The following is a 16653-nucleotide window of genomic DNA, read 5'->3' on the forward strand; positions in this document are numbered from 1 at the left end:
AGTGGAGTCTTTGTAACATCAAGTCTTTGTAACATACTGAGGCTAATAGGATCCCTCCTTGGTCAGTGTGACCTGCTGGAACAGAAGCTGTCACTTTCCAGCTCATGACCTTTGACTCTTCTCCAGGACTAAGGAGCTCACTGCTTATCTGCAACTCTCCACTTCGGGCCTCTTTCTAGCTATGGAAGCAGACTGGGGCCATATTAAAAGCAAGCCAAAAATCTTGGATTCAACCCTTAACCAGTGATGAATGGGAAGTGGGTAGATAAATGTCCCAATGCCTATGAGTTGGAATAACTGTGTCTACCAAGGTGACCACAAGGGAAGGAACCCAGTTGCAAAAGCAGTAACTTTCTTGCTAACACACTTTTTATTGGTTTCCTTCCCACTTTGTCTTACTTCTCCACTCCCTACATGTGTTTTCCTGGGATCACTTCTAAAATAAACCACTTTCACTCAAATGTTTGCCTCAAAGTCTGTGACTGGAAAACCCAAACTATGAAACCTCTGAAGAACATCATTCCTAGTATTGAAAACTATATTCACTTCATCTTTGAACCCATGAAAATACTTTCTAATATTTTAAACCTTGGGTTTATAATATTAATACAGTAGCACTATTCACATGATGATTCTGAGGTCTTGAAATGCACCTGGTCCAAACTGAAGTGTCCTTTAACTGTACAATACAACACAGATTTCAAAGACAGCATAAAACTCTTTATGCCTCAATGATTTTTTATATTTATTACACGTTGATATAGTATTTTTGACACATTGGCTTAAAAATATCTTACTACTATTATTTGTCCCTATTAACTTTTTCACATGGCTACTACAATTTAAATTTACAGATGTGGTTCACTGTATATTTCTATGGATAGCACAGGTGTAACCAGTGGAAAGGCTTTAGCACCAAAAATTTCTCTCCCACTCAAGAAAGCAAAAAGTAAGGGTCATGTTAGTATACAAATTTCAAATGTGATCTAATTCATGGAAAGAAGTCACACTCACATTTCAGAACTTTGTTGTTAGTGATGAGTTCCCGTGTCACTTCCCACTGGCCCTCAGTCCCATTTGCATCATTTTGCTCTCATATAGAGACCTGATGTAAAAAATTAAGCAAAACTTCTCAATATGGGCCAATGGCTTCCCTGGGGGCTCAGTGGTAAAGACTTTGCTTGCCAATCAGGAGGCCCGGGTTCAATCCCTGGGTCGGGAAGATCCCCTGGAGAAGGAAATGGCAACCCACTCCAGTGTTTTTGCCTGGGAAATCCCATGTACAGAGGGGCCTGGCAGTTACAGTCCATGCGGTACAAAAGAGGATACTGCTGCTGCTGCTGCTGCTGCTGCTGCTAAGTCACTTTCAGTCGTGTCCGACTCTGTGCGACCCCATAGACAGCAGTCCACCAGGCTCTCCTGTCCCTGGGATTCTCCAGGCAAGCACACTGGAGTGGGTTGCCATTTCCTTCTCCAATGCATGAAAGTGAAAATGAAAGTGAAGTCGCTTAGTCGTGTCCGACTTTTAGCGACCCCATGGACTGCAGCCCACTAGGCTACTCCGTCCATGGGATTTTCCAGGCAAGAGTACTGGAGTGGGGTGCCACTGCCTTCTCCGACAAATGAAGATGACTGAGTGACTAAACAACAACATTAAGATATAATAATAATACTGGGAACTTCAGTTATTTTGTTTTCAGCCTTTTGGAAAACTAGTCCATTACTGAGATAAGTTGTCTGGAAACTGATAAGAGTTGATAAGGGTGTCCTCAGAAAATAATATACCTAAAAAGATGAAAACCCTGCTTTCATTAGGCTCAAAACCTAGAAAAGGAATAGGTAAAAAGAAAATTGCAGCAAAATGATATAAATAATATAAACATATAAGTATATTCATTCTCACCTATTAAATAAGCAACACTCTTTAAAAAACCAGATGGGGCCTATTATACAGAGTGAAATAAGCCAAAAAGAAAAACACCCATATAGTATACTAATGCATATATATCAAATTTAGAAAGATGGTAACAATAACCCTGTATACGAGAAAGCAAAAGAGACACTGATGTATAGAACAGTCTTTTGGACTCTGTGGGAGAGGGAGAGGGTGGGATGATTTGGGAGAATGGCATTGAAACATGTATAATATCATATATGAAATGAGTCGCCAGTCCAGGTTCAATGCACGATACTGGATGCTTGGGGCTGGTGCACTGGGATGACCCAGAGGGATGATATGGGGAGGGGGGAGGGAGGAGAGTTCAGGATGGGGAACACATGTATACCTGTGGCAGATTCATTTTGATATATGGCAAAACCAATACAATAAAGTTATAAAATAAAATACAGAAAAAAAAAAAACCAGAATAGCCCACACTAATGAAAAGTGTGATAGGCACTGTAGTCTATTGGTAAACTATAAATTAGAAAAGCATTTTCAGAACATAATCTGACAATATCTATTAAGAGCCATAAAAACATTCATCTTGTTTGACTCAATAGGATTTTTACTTACATGATGATGAAGGCAAAAAAGTCATTTATAGAGAACTATTTATACACAATTTTATTTATATGCAAATATTTCTCAGAACAGTGGTTATTATTAAATTGTAATAGGATTTAGAAATATCCTAACTTCTAATTTTAGCAATAGCAACATGATTGAACAAATCATGAATTATTTTTAAACAAGTGCTTTTGAACATCTACCATACATCCACGTTTCAAAGCACTTGGAATCAATGGACTAAAGATATGTAAGGTTTATCTTCTCACGGTGTTCACACTGAAGTAGTGGGAGATAGATGGTTAAAAAGTAAATGGATGTAGAAGATAACATTAGGTTTGATGAGGAATCTGAAGAACAGGAAGTGATAGTGGCTGGAGATGGATGGCAAGCCCTGCTTTAAGTTGGGTGGTCAAGAAGGCTTCTTAGAGGAGAAACTTAGCCAAAACCAGGGAGTCAGTCTTCTACAAACCTGGGAGCAAAATAAATAAATAAATAAAAATATTCCACGGTATTGGATAAGATAACTTAGGTGAGTGTAGATTAAAAAAAAAAAAAAGAGGAAAGGGAGACCTGCTCTTGCATGTGTCACAGGAGGCAAACTGCCACCCCTGAGACTGGGGAGGCTCACAGGTGAACAGAGGAAGTTGAGGCTTCCTCAGGGTGAAACGACCATGGGAACCTGTGCTTGGGGAAGAAACCAGAGCCATAACTGACAAACTGCTGGAGGCTCAGTGTCAACAATCTGAGAGTAAAAACTCCAGGGGACCCAGTCATGGGGGGACTCACAATATTGTGAGATTTACCTCCAGGAGCTTCACCAGGATCCTACAGGAATACCAGGGAAAATCCCCTCAGCCTTCCTGCTGGGAGTGGGGTGATAGTAGCCAATTTGAAATAGACCAGAACACTCAGTCCTCTTAAGAAGGCCCTAGAGGAAAACTAGTACTAGAGTCTAACCCTCTAGGGTATTAACTGAACCCAACTGACATGAAGGAGGGAATACCCAGCTCCAGCTGGCTCAAGCCATTCTGTCCCACACAAGGGATGGGGTAGGGGAGAGAAAAATGAGAAACACTTGTGAGGTTCACAGTCCAGAGGAAGAGGCTTACTGAGGGGCTGAGACCTAATCGTGGGATCTGCCTGCCCTCACACCTCACCTCCTCATTACTAAAGCCCTCTTATAGCAGTGCCTTTAATCTAGGACATCATGTCTGCATTTCAAGAAAAACTTACAAGACACACCAAAAGGCAAAAGAAAAAAGAAAAATATTTTTGAAGGGACAAAGCATCATCAGAACCAGACATGGCAGGGATGTTGGAAACATCAGATGAGGAATTCAAAAGCAACTATGCCTTCCCTGGTGGCTCAGTGGTAAAGAATCTGCCTGCCAATGCAGGAGACCTGGGTTTGATCTCTAGGGCAGGAAGATCCCCTGGAGAAGAAAATGGCAAGCCACTCCTGTATTCTTCCCTGGGAAATCCTACAGACAGAGGAGCCTGGTGGGCTACAGTCCTTGGGGTCACAAAAGAGTCGAATGCTACAGAGAAACTAAACAACAATAACAGTAACATGAATAATATGCCAAGGGCTCTAATGTATAAAGTATACAGCATATAAAAACAGATGGGTGATAGAAGCAGAAAGATGGAGATTCTAAGAAAGAACCAAGAGTAAATGCTAGAGATAAAAAGCAGTGTAACAGAAATGGGGGGGGTACCTACAACTAGGTGTATTATTTTCAAATTAAAGAAAAAATATTTTGGCTATAGAGGAATAAATATAAGAATTATATCCAATTCTCCTCAGAAACCAAGCAAACATGGAAGAGAGTAGAGTGAAAAAGTTTTAAGTGTTGAGAGAAAAAACCACCAACTTAGAATTCTGTAATTTGTGAAATGATTGTTCAAAAGTGAAGGAAAAATGAATACTTTTTCAGACAAACAAAAATTGGGAAAGGAGTACAAAAAGGCTGTATACTGTCATACTGTTTATTTAACTAATATGCAGACTGCTGCTGCTGCTAAGTCGCTTCAGTCGTGTCCGACTCTGTGCAACCCCATAGACGGCAGCCCACCAGGCTCCCCCATCCCTACATCATGCAAAATCCCAGACTGGATAAAGCACAAGCTGGAGTCAAGGTTGCCAGTTGAAATATCAATAACCTCAGATACGCAGCTGAAGCCTGGTGTGCCACAGTCCATGGGGTCACAAAGAGTCAGACATGACTGAACAACTGAACTGAACTGATGCAGATGATATCACTCTAGTGGCACAAAGCAAAGAGGAACTAAAGAGTCTCTTGATGAGGGTGAAAGACGAGAGTGAAAAAGTTGGCTTGAAACTCAACATTCAAAGAGTTAAGATCATGGTATCTGGTCCCATCACTTCATGGCAAATAGATGAGGAAAAAGTGGAAGCAGTGACAGATTTTATTTTCTTGGGCTCCAAAATCACTGTGGATGGTGACTGCAGCCATAATATTAAAAGACATTTGCTCTTTGGAAGGAAAGCTATGACAAACCAAATAAAATCTAAAGAGAAGATGTAGAAGTTCTGGAGATGGATTCACAACAATGTGGATATAATTACTGCCACAGAGCAGTGCATTTAAGAAATGGTTAAAAAGATTTGTTTTACATTATGTATACTTTACTGTGTAGGGGAGAGGAAAATTCCTCTTTTGTTTATACTTCTAGGTTCTCTGGATGGAGCCTTGGAAATTCAAATGATGTAAGACAGATGAACAAGAGAAATACAGTTTATTAATCTGTGCAGCACGCACACTTATGGAAAGATCTATCATTTACAGATTGCTATTGTACTTGGACAGTTTTGCAAAAGTGTTTCATGTTCAAGAAGATTCATAGAAAGGACTTTTGATAAATACAGGTATCTGATAAATTTCAGACCATGCTAGTGGCTTCACAAAACTGTTAACAAAACTGTTAACAAAAAGGATTAGTTGCTGGATGAACTGGTGAACATGGCTATTATTTTTATGTCTAAATATATTGTCTAAATATATTTTATGTCTAAATATATTGTCTAAAATATTGGATTCATGTTAATGTATGGCAAAACCAATACAATATTGTAAAGTAATTAATCTCCAATTAAAATAAATAAATCTGTATTTAAAAAAATAAAATAAAATATTAAAAGTTTAAGTTTGCATTTTCCAGATACAATGAAATAGTTCCCTTCAAGATACTTATGACTTAAAACAATTTGGAAAATTAGATCTTTGTAAGTAGAACTAAAACATGTCTTTTCTTTCTACCTGATCCCTCCAAAACTTGGAAACTCTTAGGTTCCCAGCAGATGTATCAGATAAATAAGGAAGGCCACCTCCTATCAAGGACAACTCTTCCACCTCTGGGTGATAATTGTATTCCCTGAACAAAGTTTCTCATCTGTAAAGGGGTACTGAAAATCAGTATCAATTTCATGGAGTTATTGTTGATGTAAAAGTGCTTAGTGCAGTTCCTAGCACAGAAGAGATGTTCAATAAGTGGAAACAATTATGGAAAGATTTACCAGAATATTAAATTGACTGTCCCTTGCTAGGGTGTGAATGTTTGTGTAAAAGGAATGAAAATGGAATTCTTGAGGTTATAGCTTAAAGGATACTGGTGCTGGTATAAAGAGTACAATTGGCAAGAAAACAGCCAACCATGATTTCCTCCACAGAAGAGAGATAAAAACCCAATTCAGAGGAGAGCAAAGGTCTGGGAATGAGAGGCAGAGAGCTGGAGATATCTGTCCTCAGTGATCACCGTCCCCAAAGTAGGGGGGATACAGGATATGATAGAAATCCCTTCAAGTATGGCTCATGCCTTACCTCCTGCTAGAAGCCAGCAGAGTTATCAGCTTTGTAGAGGAGACTCCCAGGCCATAAACCTGTGTTACGAGTAAAGGAGAAAATCCTGATTTCCCACCTGGGGTCTGGAAAATTCAGAAAGTGGGAAGCAACAGGCTTATGGAGTCTGGAGCCAGGATGAAAAAATGCCATAGAGGGAGATGAAGTGTGTGCCTTCCAGCTGGGGAGCAGATGAGAACCAATTACATCCTTCCTTTAAAATTCCATGAAGTGAAGAGAAGTGAAAGTCACTCACTCGTGTCCAACTCTTTGTGACCCCCATATACTGTCCATGGAATTCTCCAGGCCAGAATATTGGAGTGGGTAGTCTTTAGATTTTCTAGGGGATCTTCCCAACCCAGGGATTGAACCAAGGTCTCCCGCATTGCAGGTGGATTCTTTACCGGGGAAGAATTTACCATGGAAGCAAAGAATACTGGAATGGGTAGCCTATCCCTTCTCCAGTGGATCTTTCCAACCTAGGAATCAAACAGGGTCTCCTGAATTGCAGGTGGATTCTTTACCAACTGAGATATCAGGGAAGCCCTAAAATCCCATAGCAAAGTAGATTTTAAAAACAAAACAAGTTTAAAAAGCAAAATCTGCTGGGAAAGCAGAAACCAGACATTGCTAGAGTTTAAGAGATACTAGGACAATAAATAAGAATTCTTCTTAAATATAGGTCAACTACTTTATAATCAGGTTAGATCTATAATCTCTATCCTTCATTCTCCAGGTTACCAGTGGTGCAGGAGAAGGAAATATCGTGTCCTGGGAGCCCTGAGACTAGATGTCCAGTGAGGGTCCTTGGCTTCTGCAGGAAAGAATACAAGAGCAAGCTGAAGTAGAGTGAAAATGGACTGATTCAGGGAGATACACTGTCCACAGACAGAATGTGGACTTTCTCAGAAGGCAAGAGTGCTCCCAAAGTATGGGGTTGGGAGTTTTTATGGGTTGGGGAATTTCCTAGGATAGCGAGTGGGAAGAATATACTTCTTCCTCAGAAGAATATTCTGAGGAAGGGACAGGGAGTGTCAGGAGCTGGGTCATGGCACATTTTTTTGCCTATTATGGTCAGCCTTGGAACTATCACAATGCCTGTCATGGTGCGAGGGGAATGACTTTTAGTGTTCTAATGAAGGTGTAATGAGTTAGATGTCAGTGGCCAGATCATGCTCAACACCACCTTGATTGTAGCTGGTTTGAGCCAGTTTTTGTGGGATCCTGTTTTTCTTAATATCTATGCTCCTGTCCTCATTCTGTTAACCATTGTGCTCCCTCCTTCCTGTCTCACAAGCATAGACACAGTTCCCATAGAGATGAGGCCATCTTAGTCCCCTACCCAGGAGCCCAGACATGGTTCTCTTGCACCCTGATGCCTAGATCCTTTCCTTTCCTATTTAAACAATATCCAGTTGTCTTCCTCAAATGAAGGACTCCAAGGACTTCCACTAATTTCAGGAGCAACATCAAACCCTTGCCAAGAGGGAGTTACTTTGTGGGTAAAAAAAACCCAACAAAACAAAATAGATTATTTCTTTGTGCTTAGGGAAGAAATTGGTCTCTTTCTCTTTATTGGATTATCACCGCAGGTAACAAAGGAAACAGTCATTAAAGTTAAGGTGATGCCCTTAATATACCAGGAGGCCAGGTGCTGATGAAGCAGTCACTAGCAAAGCCACCAACAATTCCCTGGAGTAAAAGTAGAATCTGGGGCTTCCCAGGTGACTCAGTGGTAAAGCACCCGCCTGTCAATGCTGGAGACACAGGAGATGCAGGTTTGATGCCTGGTTGGGAAGATCCCCTGGAGAAAAAAAAAAAGCAACCCACTCCAATATTCTTGCCCAGGAAATCAAAAGGACAGAGAAGCACTGTGGGCTACAGTCTACGGGGTCACAAAAGAGTTGGATTCTACTGAGCAACTAAACAACAGAAAGTAGAATCTGGGTCATAAAATAAAAATCTAACCTTTTTTCTTTCTCTTTGTGCTGAGTTGACTTTCACTTGCTCACAAGTCACCTCCTGCAGAGGCCTCGCATCCCTGGCCCTTCAGACAAGACTCCCTGGGGAGAAATGGCTCCACTGACACCTCAGCTCTGAGGGCCGAGAGCAGAGATGCTGATCCCTGGGCTGTGACTCAAGATGGTGGCCAGGGGGCCGTGGGCAGAGAAGATGCACCTGGCACCGGATCTGGGTGCCTAGCTACACAGCTGAGCCCAGACTCGCGAGAACCCCGCCCCTCTCCACTCACATGAACCACTAGCAGCAGCCCCTGGAGGGCTTTTAGCGGGGAGCATGTGCTCCAGAGCACGTTCTATTGGAACTAGCCACAGCTGGCAAAGGACGCTTGTTGGGGTCTGACGTGGGACGGTGGGTAACAGAACAGGAAGAAATCCAACCCCCTTCTGCTCAATAAGAGGGTGATTCTCCTAGAGACCTAGGTAAGGGAGAAGCAGCAGACTAGTTAAGAAAATTAGACTTAATATCATTGTAGTTTGCATCATTCCCTTTAAAAGTTATGTTCACTCTTGAAAACCTGTGCCTCCCCCTCCTGATAGAAGCCAGGTGAGGCTGATATACCTTCCTGTTCTATCAGGTCAAAGACTTAAAGAACCAGACTCTCAAGAGCCTCTCAGAGTGGTACTGAGGGAAATCTGTTGTCTGGGTGACCAGGCTCACACTAAACCCAGAAACCAACAGCATTTTGTCCTTCAGATGCCCCCACCCTTCCTGACCTGAGCCCCAAGAAACACCCTGTCATGCTAAACTGAGGTTACACTCAAGATTTGGTGACCGGCCAGGGAATGGAGCCTGACTCAAGTAATGAGACCTTCATGGGGATGGGGTTTTCCCATGAGGATGGGTCTCCTGCAGGAGGCAGGTAGAGATTCATGTGAACAGAGTGGAAGGGGGTTCTCAGTAAAAAACCAGGTTCAAGAGGGATGGTGTTGCCCTGGGGTGTTGCCCCAAAAGAAAGAAAGAAAGTGTAGTCGTGCAGTCCTTTCCAACTCTCTGAGACTCCATAAACTGTAGCCTGCCAAGCTCCTCTGTCTGTGGAAATCTCTAGGCAGGAGTACTGGGGTGGATTGCCATTTCCTTTCCCAGGGGATCTTCCCAACTTGGGGACTGAACCTGGGTCTTCCACATTGCAGGCAGAGTCTTTACTATCTGAACCACAAGGGAAGCCTAAGTGATTCTCTAAGTGATTTCCCCTTTATAATATGGGAAAAGACAAATTGTGAAAAACTTTAGCTCTTTCCCTGCTTACTGAAATAGATACTGACCCTTTGAAACATATTCTGGTTCTTGAGTTAACTAAGTGAGACCATCCCTGCCCAGCACAGGACTGCAGTTCCAGGGAGGCTGATGGGACAAGAAGGTGAGATGGAAAGGGGAAGTCTCCCCACCTCCACTCACTGACCTACTGGGGAGAGAGCTTCATTCTGTCAAGTGGACCGCGACTCAGAAACTCAGGTCCTGAGAGCAGTCCTGTGAAGGGGATAGAGCAGAAGGTGAGGGGGCAATTCCCCACAGTAGCAAGGAGCTCTCCTTCCTGCGCAGTCAGGAACACCAGGGAGAATGAATCTTCTGTCTGTCACTACATCAACCACCTGAGACATAAGCACGCTAAGGCAGTGGTCACTTTTTCATTACTCAGTACAGTTGTGAGGCTGATGAGGCAGAGTTGTTGCTGGCCTCCTGGGCTCACTCACAGGCCTGCCCACAGCCAGGGGCCCCACTGGCACTGGGTGTCCAGATGGGCCTCACTTCCACTCCAGCCTGAGCTGGGATGACTGGAGGACCTGGGTGGCCTGGTATCTCTCCCCATGTGGCCTCTCATCTCAGACTGCTGACCGCTCGGTGGTCAGGGAGGGAGTCTGTGATGGAGTCACCTTCAAGCTGAGGTCTCCTAAAGAATTAGAAGGGAGCAGTGAGCAGGGAAAAGGGGGAGAGGCTGGTGAGAGGGGAGAAATTGACTTATAAGAGAGAATAGTAAGACCCTGTGAGGGAGGAGGAAGTATGATGCTTTCTAGAAAAACAGGAATAAAGTTAGTTTTGTTACTGCAAGTAATATAAGAAAAGAGGGGAGGTGAGTGTCAGGTCATGCAAGTTCAAGGAGCTAAGGAGGTTTTTTTTGTTTGTTTTTAATCTTCGTACTAAGAGTGGAAAACCGTTGAAAAGTTTTAAGCAATGGGGTGACATGATCTGATGTTCTCTTTAAAGAAAGAGCATGATTATGCATTTCAGGTTTTACAGGGGGACGAGAGCAGCCTGTCTCAAAATTAGCATTGTTGACATTTGGACCAGACAAGTCTTTGTTGGTGAGGGGACCTGTACATTGCAGGGTGTGTCACAGCATCCCCGACCTCTATCCACTGGATGCAGTAGTCACCTTCTCCCTCAGTCGTGACAACCAAAAATGTGTCCAGACTTTGTTGGTGAGGTATCCTCGGGGAAGCCAGTTCCTGGTTGAGAACCACTGGGCTGGAGTGAATGCAGGGTTTCCTCTGTCTTCCGGGAGAGAAATACTCCTCACCTGGCTTGAGTGGTGGAGGTGGAGCTGAGATGAGCAGATGGGATAGCAGAGATCAGGAGATGAACTCAGCAGTACTTGCGTGGACAGACCCGTCACAATGATCCAGTTCTCAACCCTCTCTCTGCTTCCCTCCTTCAACATTCCACCTGCTCTGAAGAAGGAATCTGGTCTTGTGTTGGGGATACTCCTGGTTGGGTGGCAAAAGGATAGTATGTGGAATGTAAAGTTCTCTTTCACTCTGTTGTAGTTTGTTGATGCAACACTCATATAGTGTCGAAGTCTGATAAAGGAATTGATTTCTCAAGTGGGGTCAAAGTTTGATCAAGGAACTGATTGAAAATCAGCAAGGCAGGGCAAAAAAAAAAAAAAAAAACCCAAAAGTTAAAAACAACAACAACAAAAAGGACTTCCCTGGCAGTCCAGTGGTTAATAAGACTATATGCTCCAGATGCAGGAGCTACAGGTTTAATCTTATTTCCCCTGGTCAGGGAATGGAGACCCCCCTGCCACACAGTGTAACATTAAAAAAATAAAAAAGGAAAGAAAGCAGGTTAGTCCCAGGATTGTTTGTTTACTTGTTTTATTTTTGGCTGTGCTGGTCTTTTGGTCTTTGCTGCTTTCATGCAACTTTCTCTAGTTGAGGAGAGCAGGGGCTGCTCTGCATTGTGGTGTGTGGGCTTCTGGTTGTGATGACTTTGTTTGTTGCAGAGCACAGGCTCTAGGTATGTGGGCTTCAGGAGTTGCAGCATGGGAACTCAACAGTTGTGGCACACAGGCTTGGATGTTCCACATCATGTGGAATCTTCCCGGACCAGGGATCGAACCTGTGTCCCCTGCATTGGCAGGTGGATTCTTATTCACTGTGCCACCAGGGAACTCCTCCCAGGCTTATTGTTGAATGAGAGAAGTCTAGAGGTCTGGAGAGCAAACTGAGACGCGAGGGCAATGGAGAGAGGACTCTGGAATGAACTTGCTGAGGCACTGGCAGCAAACCTTAGAACACCTGTCTGCAGAGGCAATGATGTTCTTTTTAAATATAATTGTGCCCTCGTCCCCTTGGTTTTTCATGTTCTTATTCAATCACTTAGTCATGTCCAAGTCTTGGCAACCTTATGAACTAGAGCACACCAGACTCCTCTGTCCTCCACTGTCTCCTGGAGTTTGCTCAAATTCATGTCCATTTAGTCAGTGAACTATTTAACCATCTCATCCCCTACCACCCCCTCCTCCTTTTGTCTTTATTCTTTCCCGGCATCAGGGTCTTTTCCAATGAGATGGCTCTTTGCATTAGGTGGCCAAAGTTTTGAAGTTTCAGCACAATCCTTACAGTGAATATTCAGGGTTGATTTCCTTTAGGATTGACTGGTTTGATATCCTTGCTATTCAAGGGACTCTCGAGAGTCTTCTCCAGACCACAATTCAAAAGCATCAGTTCTTTGGCCCTCAGCCTTCTTCATGCTCCAACTCTCACATGGATACACGACTATGGGAAAAACCAGAGCTTTGTCTATATGGGCTTTGTCGGCAATGTAATGTCTGCTTTTTAATACACTATCTAGCTTTGTGGCACCTTTTCTACCAAGGAGCGAGTGTCATTTAATTTCATAACTGCAGTCACCATCTGCATTGATTTTGGAGCCCAAGAAAATAAAATCTGTTACTTGTTTCACTTTTTCCTTTTTTATTTGCCATGAAGTGATGGAATAATATACCATAATCTTAGTTTTCTTTCATGTTGAGTTGCAAGCCAGATTTTTCACTCCCCTCTTTCACCCTCATCAAGAGGTTATTTATTTTCTCTTCACTTTCTGCCATTGCAGTGGTATCATCCACATATCTGAGGCTGTTGATACTTCTGCTGGAAATCTTGATTCCAGCTTGTAATTCATCCAGCCAGACATTTTGCATGATGTACTCTGCATAGAAGATAAATAAGCAGGGTGACAATATACAGCCTTGATGTACTCCTTTCCCAATTTTGAACCAATTATTTGTTCCACATCTGGTTGTAACTGTTGCTTCTTGGCTCACATACAAGTTTCTTTTTACATAATGAATAATAATTCTCTCTCCTGTGCCTGCCTATTAAGGAAGTATCATGAGGAATGGTGAGTTCCCAACCCTAAAACACTGGGGATTCATCTGATCAAAGACGCTGTCCTTAGTTCTTATTTGTTCATATCCTTTCATGGCAAGTAGGTGTTTAAACTTTTTTTATAGAAATTTTCAAACATATCCAAAAGTAGAATAGCACAATGAACTTCCATGAAACAAGCTTCAACAGTTATTCACATGTTGACCATCTCATTTCATTAAACTGTCCTCTTCTGCAGTAGTGTCACCAGTAATAAGCACAACTCTCAGATACATATTTCACCCACTGGTACTCCGGTACACATTTCTAAGAGCTAAACACTTGAGAGAGAGAAACACAATACAATCATCCCTTTACTAACCACCTTAACATGAATATATATGTTTGTGCATGGATATATATACTCATACTCAGTACAGTACCTCAAGAGCATCTTAAGAAAGTGACAGATGCCTGCTAAAATCTTAATGCTAGGATTTCACTACAGTTTCCTTCAGATCCATCAGCCTTTATAAGCATACACATTTAATTTGGCATTACAATCCTTTATGTATTGAACCAAGAGATTGTTCCAATGATCACTGCTTCCTTTTCTATTTTTTTTTATTGAATTTATTATTTTAATTGGATGCTAAGTACAATATTGTACTGGTTTTGCCATACATTGACATGAATCCACATGAATCCACATGTGTACATGTTTTCCCCATCCTGAACGCCATCCCACCTCCCTCCGCATCCTATCCCTCTGGGTCATTCTAAATTATCACAAGCCATCGGTTTAATATTGCACTTGGGCTTCCTTGGTGGCTTAGTTGGTAAAACATCCACCTGCAATGCAGGAGACCTGGGCTAGATCCCTGGCTTGGGAAGATCCCCTGGAGAAGGAAAAGGCTACCCACTCCAGTATTCTGGCCTAGAGAATTCCATGGACTATGCCCATAGAGTTGCAAAGAGGCTGACACAACTGAGTGACTTTCACTTTCTTTTACACTTATTTGGAATTTTACATGAGGGCAGTTTCTGGAATGATTTATTTCTTCCCTTTGAAACATTGGATAATGAGTTTCAGTCTTATCTTGATACCACTCCTTTTCTTTTGTTATTATTATGCAATAAGTGAATGAGATAATTTTCCACCCAACAACTGGAGCCAGATAATAAACATGAGTTTGAGGGCTTCCCTAGTGGCTGAGATGGTAAAGAATCTGCCTGCAATGTGGGAGAGCTGGGTTTGATCCCTGGGATTGGGAAGATACCTTGGAAAAGGGAATGGCTACCCATTCTTATATTCTTTCCTGGAGAATCCATGGACAGAGAAGCCTGGTAGGCTACAGTCCATGGGGTCACAAAGAGTAGGACATGACTGAGCTACTAATAGTTTTACTTTCACTTTGAGGAGAGGTAGAAACAGACCGGAATGTGGTCTGTTTGACAGAATGTGATCCACTGGAGAAGGGAATGGCAAACCACTTCAGTATTCTTGCCTTGAGAATCCCATGAACAGTATGAAAAGGCAAAATGATAGGATACTGAAAGAGAAACTCCCCAGGTCAGTAGGTGCCCAAGATGCTACTGGAGATCACTGGAGAAATAACTCCAGAAAGAATGAAGGGATGGAGCCAAAGCAAAAACAATACCCAGCTGTGGATGTGACTGGTGATAGAAACAAGGTCTGATGCTGTAAAGAGCAATATTGCATAGGAACCTGGAATGTCAGGTCCATGAATCAAGGCAAATTGGAAGTGATCAAACAAGAGATGGCAAGAGTGAATGTCAACATTCTAGGAATCAGCAAACTGAAATGGACGGGAATGGGTGAATTTAATTCAGATGACTATTATATCTACTACTGCGGGCAGGAATCCCTCAGAAGAAATGGAGTGGCCATTATGGTCAACAAAAGAGTCCAAAATGCAGCACTTGGATGCAATCTCAAAAATGACAGAATGAACTCTGTTCGTTTCCAAGGCAAACCATTCAATATCACAATAATCCAAGTCTATGCCCCTACCAGTAACACTGAAGAAGCTGAAGTTGAACGGTTCTATGAAGACCTACAAGACCTTTTAGAACTAACACCCAAAAAAGATGTCCTTTTCATTATAGGGGACTGGAATGCAAAAGTAGGAAGTCAAGAAACACCTGGACTAACAGGCAAATTTGGCCTTGGAATACGGAATGAAGCAGGGCAAAGACTGATAGAGTTTTGCCAAGAAAATGCACTGGTCATAGCAAACACCCTCTTCCAACAACACAAGAGAAGACTCTATACATGGACATCACCAGATGGTCAACACCGAAATCAGATTGATTATATTCTTTGCAGCCAAAGATGGAGAAGCTCTATACAGTCAGCAAAAACAAGACCAGGAGCTGACTATGGCTCAGACCATGAACTCCTTATTGCCAAATTCAGACTTAAATTGAAGAAAGTAGGGAAAACCACTAGACCATTCAGGTATGACCTAAATCAAATCCCTTATGATTATACAGTGGAAGTGAGAAATAGATTTAAGGGCCTAGATCTGATAGATAGAGTGCCTGATGAACTATGGAATGAGGTTCATGACATTGTACAGGAGACAGGGATCAAGACCATTCCCATAGAAAAGAAATGCAAAAAAGCAAAATGGCTGCCTGGGAGGCCTTACAAATAGCTGTGAAAAGAAGAGAAGTGAAAAGCAAAGGAGAAAAGGAAAGATATAAACATCTGAATGCAGAGTTCCAAAGAATAGAAAGAAGAGATAAGAAAGCCTTCTTCAGCGATCAATGCAAAGAAATAGAGGAAAACAACAGAATGGGAAAGACTAGGGATCTCTTTAAGAAAATCAGAGATACCAAAGGAATATTTCATGCAAAGATGAGTTCGATAAAGGACAGAAATGGTATGGACCTTACAGAAGCAGAAGATATTAAGAAGAGATGGCAAGAATACACAGAAGAACTGTACAAAAAAGATCTTCACGACCCAGATAATCAAGATGGTGTGATCACTGACCTAGAGCCAGACATCCTGGAATGTGAAGTCAAGTGGGTCTTAGAAAGCATCACTATGAACAAAGCTAGTGGAGGTGATGGAATCCCAGTTGAGCTATTCGAAATCCTGAAAGATGATGCTGTGAAAGTGCTGCACTCAATATGCCAGCACATTTGGAAAACTCAGCAGTGGCCACAGGACTGGAAAAGGTCAGTTTTCACTCCAATCCCAAAGAAAGGCAATGCCAAAGAATGCTCAAACTACCACACAACTGCACTCATCTCACACGCTAGTAAAGTAATGCTCAAAATTCTCCAAGCCAGGCTTCAGCAATATGTGAACTGTGAACTTCCTGATGTTCAAGCTGGTTTTAGAAAAGGCAGAGGAACCAGAGATCAAATTGCCAACATCCGCTGGATCATGGAAAAAGCAAGAGAGTTCCAGAAACACATCTATTTCTGCTTTATTGACTATGCCAAAGCCATTGACTGTGTGAATCACAAAAAACTGTGGACAATTCTGAAAGGGATGGAAATACCAGAACACCTGATCTACCTCTTGAGAAATTTGTATGCAGTTCAGGAAGCAACAGTTAGAACTGGACATGGAACAACAGACTGGTTCCAAATAGGAAAAGGAGTTTGTCAAGGCTGTATATTGTCACCCTGT

General features: G+C 42.3%; 1 protein-coding gene across 1 annotated transcript in view; it reads right to left on the bottom strand.

Annotated features, from left to right (window-relative positions):
- Window positions 1-8654, bottom strand: part of LOC147361947 (ATP-binding cassette sub-family C member 4-like) — a 179498-nt gene extending 170844 nt beyond the window's left edge. Inside the window, exon 1 of the mRNA XM_086330258.1 lies at window positions 8341-8654. The gene's annotated coding sequence lies outside the window, so the exon portion shown is untranslated. The remainder of the gene's footprint in view (window positions 1-8340) is intronic.
- Between the last annotated feature and the right edge of the window lie 7999 nt (window positions 8655-16653).

This window comes from Bos grunniens, chromosome 12 (genome assembly GCF_055505025.1).
Source record: "Bos grunniens cultivar Pamir isolate PY7600 chromosome 12, Bosgru_T2T1.0, whole genome shotgun sequence".
NCBI classification, from domain to species: Eukaryota; Metazoa; Chordata; class Mammalia; order Artiodactyla; family Bovidae; genus Bos; species Bos grunniens.